Source organism: Haliaeetus leucocephalus, unplaced genomic scaffold (assembly GCF_000737465.1).
Source record: "Haliaeetus leucocephalus isolate CR32 unplaced genomic scaffold, Haliaeetus_leucocephalus-4.0 Scaffold763, whole genome shotgun sequence".
NCBI classification, from domain to species: domain Eukaryota; kingdom Metazoa; phylum Chordata; class Aves; order Accipitriformes; family Accipitridae; genus Haliaeetus; species Haliaeetus leucocephalus.
In genome coordinates, this window is record NW_010973199.1 from 2,798,304 (window position 1) to 2,802,676 (window position 4,373).

The 4,373-nt window shown below is 41.4% G+C and overlaps 1 pseudogene; it reads left to right on the plus strand.

Moving 5' to 3' along the window:
• Positions 1-1,492: 1,492 nt before the first annotated feature.
• On the plus strand, positions 1,493-4,073 carry LOC104840412 (annotated as a pseudogene).
• Positions 4,074-4,373: the final 300 nt, after the last annotated feature.

Below are 4,373 nucleotides of genomic sequence, written 5' to 3' on the forward strand. Positions count from 1 at the left end.
TAATGTTTTTATCACCAACATATATCTGATAAAAAGTAAAAGCACGCCCTTATTCTTTGGCCACAATAGTATATTTTAATGATAATTTTGGAAGTTCAATGTTACAGCAAACATCCAGAAATTTCCTTTAATGCAGAAGTTCAGTTAATGTGATTTCTTTTCAGTCATCTCATTAACACCTGCTTTAAGATTTAGACCTATGACTCTACCACAAAAACCTTTTTTAATTCTACATGCTTACTCATGATGTCAAGGAAAACCACAAGAAAAGTAATGAGATGTCTTCAACTAGAAATCCTCAGAGAATTTACATTTTTTTCAGTGAGTTATCCTCATCAATCTCTGAGAGGGTACCAAAACTGACAAACATGAACGGAGAATGTCTGTGTATTACCAAGCAATGCAGTCAGAATTCAGGAGAGAAATCTCTTGTAAAATTAATTAAAGTTCCAAAGCTCAACTGTAAACTATGTAGACAAACCTTTAATTTGATATGACTGAAGGTAGTCTTGCTTTAGTCTGGAATAGCATATTTTGATTTGTTACATTTGCAGAGTTCTCTGGAGTTAAAAAAATCTTTCAGAGTTGGGTTGGGTTTGATTCTTGGTTTATTCAGAGCAGTTATGAATGGTTGGTAACATTGAAATTTTGCTCACTACTGATGCAAAATACTTTACAGTGGTATATAGAGGATTAAAAACATTATATATAATTTATTGTGAGGATGTGGCATGTGATGTTTGGGAGTTATTCAGGACAGTAATATCACCTACCAGAGAAGCTACAGTAGATAGGCGATGAACAGGTTGAGAGCTATGGGTAAAAATTAGAGGCCAAGCCAACAGTAGTTGGTGTTTACTACAGGCTGCCCGATCAAGGGGAGCCTGTTGACAAAGCGTTCTTACTCCAGCTATGGGAAGCATCACCCTTGCAGGGACTGATCCTGCTAGGGGACTTCAGTCACCCTGACATCTGCTGGAAAAGCAGCACAGCAAACTGTAAGCAATACAGGAGACCCTTGGATTGCATCAAGGATAATTTCTTAATCCAGGTGATAGACAGCCCAACCAGAGGAGAAGCATTACTAGACCTGTTGCTTACCAACACAGATGAAGGAATTAGAGGTCAAGATTGGTGGCAACCTGGGCTGCAATGATCATGCCCTGGCGGAATTCACAATCTTGAGGGTTACGGGCCAGCAGAAGAGTAAAGCCAAGACCCGGAATTTTAGGAGATGGAACTTTCAGTTGTTTAAGTAATTAGTGGATGCGACCCCCTGGGAAACTGCCCTCAGGGGTAATGGAGCTGAGCAGAGCTGGTAGCTCTTTAAGGATGTTTTTCCTGGAGTGTAAGAGCTCTCAATTCCCATGTCAGGCAAAAATCAGGCAAGGGAGGTAGGAGACCAGGACAGGCAGGTAAGGACTTTCTGGTCAAACTAAATTGTAGAAGGAAATGCACAGGCAGTGGCATCAGGGACACGTATCCTGGGAAGATGCGTAGGGATGGGATCAGAAAAGCTAAGGCACAACTGGAGCTGAATTTGGCGAGGGATGTTAAGAATAACAAGAAGAGCTTCTACAGGTACATTGGTCAGAAAAGTAAGATTAAAGAAAATGCACCACCCCAATAAATAAGAGAGGAGAACTAGTGACAACCAACATCAAGAAGGCTGAGGTACTCAACTACTTTTTTTTTTTCTGCAGTTTTCAATGGTAATCACTCTTCCCACATCTCTCAAGCCCTGGAACCTCAAGCCAGAGACTGGGGAATTGTAGTCCCTCCCATCCTAAGAGAATATTAGTTTTGAGACCACCTGAGGAACCTGAACATACACAAGTGCATGGGACCTGACAAGATGCATCCCAGGGTCCTGAGGGGATTGGCCGATGTAGGCACTCAGCTGTTCTCCATCATATTTGAGAAGTCATGGCACTCAGGTGAAGTCCCCAGTGACTGGAGAAAAGGAAATATCACACCCATTTTCCAAAAGGGTAATAAAGACAACCCTTGGAACTACCAACCAGTCAGGCTCACCTCCATGCCCAGTAAGATCATGGATCAGATCCTCCTGGAAGGTATGTCAAAACATATGGAAGAAAAGGAGATGATCAGAGACAGCCAACATGGCTTCACCAAGGGCAAATAGTGTCCAACTAATCTAGTGGCCTTCTATGATGACGTGACTGCATCAGTGGACAAAGGAAGAGCTATGGATGTTATCTACCTGGACTTCTGTAGGGACTTTGATATGGTCCCCCACAACATTCTTACTGCTAAATTGGAGAGATATGGGTTTGATGCATGAACTGTTAGATGGATAAAGAATTGGTTGGATGGCTGCTTCCGAAAAGTTGCAGTCACTGGCTCAATGTTCAAGTAGAAACCAATAATGAGTGGTGTCCCTCAAGGGTCCATACTGGGACCAATACTATTTAAGATCTTCATCAACGATATGGACAGTGGGATCGAGTGTACCCTCAGCAAGTTTATGGATGACACCAAGCTGAGTGGTGCACTTGATTCACTTGAGGGAAGGGATGCCATCCATAAGGACCTTGACAGGCTTGAAGCATGGGACCATGTGAACCTCCTGGAGTTAAACAAGGCCAAGTGCAAGGTCCTGCACCTGAGTTGGGGCATTCCACAGTATTGATACAGACTGGGGGATAAATGGATTGAGAGAAGCCCTACAGAGAATGACTTGGGGATACTGGCAGATGAGCCGACAATGTGTGCTTGCAGCCCAGAAAGCAAATTGTATCCTGGGCTGCACAAAAAGAAGCATGCCCAGCAGGTTGAGGGACATGATTCTCCGCTCTATTCTGTCTTGGAAACCCCACCTGGAGTACTGCATCCAGTTCTGGGGTGCCCAGCACAAGAAAGACATCGACCTGTTGTTAGAGCAGATCCAGAGGAGGGCCACAAAAAATGATCAGAGGGCTTGAACACCTCTCCAATGAGGAAACTCTGAGAGAGGGATCAGACTTTGTTCAGCCTGGAGAAGAGAAGGCTCCAAGGAGACCTTATTGTAGCCTTTCACTATATAAAGGAGGCTTATAAGAAACATGGAGAAACACTTTTTACCAAGGCCCGTAGCAGCAGGACAAGGGGCAATGGTATTAAACTGAGAGAGGGTAGGTTTAGGCTAGATATTAGGAAGAAATTCTTACTGTGAGGGTGGTGAGGCACTGGAACAGGTCGCCCAGAGAAGTTGTGGATGCCCCATCATTGAAAGTGTTCCAGGCCAGGCTGGATGGGGCTTTGAGCAACCTGACCTAGTGAAAGATGTCCCTGCCCATGGCAGGGTGATTGGACTAGATGTTCTTTAGAGGTCCCTTCCAACCCAAACCATTCTATGATATTAACACAAATTATGACAACAGTATTTTTCATTGACCTTATAAAGGGAAAATTCCCCTTCCTTTGTAGGAAGGGGGGAAACACCAGAAACAAATCACTGTTCATGAAAATGATGATCCAATTTTGGTACAAAAACATAGAAATATTAAGAAGGAAAAGTGCTGACTGAAGAAGAATGTTTGATCTCTAAGCTGAGAAATAAAAACAAACTGAAATAAAAAGTGGCTTAGTGAATGGAGTGAAACTGAGGTTACACTGCAAGTTGCCTGTAGGCACCATGGCTAAATGCACTTTCATGGCAAATAGATGTAGCCTTCCATATTCTCACCCTTTAAGTCCAAATTCTATCAGTTTTGTTCTCCACCCAAACCTGGGGTTTTTACTGTTTGTTTGGTTTTAGTTTGCATTCCTTCTTAAATTTCAGAAGAAAAAAAAATCTTTCCAAAGATTATTTAGCACAGAAAAAAACCCCTGCGTAATAAGATGTTGATTAAGCTAAAGAATTCTTTAAAACAGTGTTTATTGTAAATATAACCATATTTACACTATTTCCATTCTTTTTACCTTTTAATAAGCACTCTCAATTTGAAAGGAAGCATAAAGTTGCAGTCCTTTCAGGAACTGCATTGGACTGCAGTAGAAAAATTAAGCTTGAACTGGCATCTGAATTGGACCAGCTGAAGGTCTCTTTTTGTATTGGACTTGAGTGGTAAAGTCTTTTCTGTTCTGATAAGAAGATTTTAAAATCTTTCCTCTTCTGCACTGAAACAAAACAAAGATCTTGCAGTACTTTTTTAACACCTGCTTAACCCTGTATCTGCAATTATTCTATGTATTATACAATTGGGCTAAAGATCGTGATGTTTTATTCATCATTTCCTTTTTGTCCTGTGAGACATTTCTCATGATCTATTTCCTTAAAAATGGAAGATGTCAGGGTTATTTATCACTGATTATTCATAATTAATTAGTCTTAATAACATGACCACACATTTATTAAGTCACTGTCAACT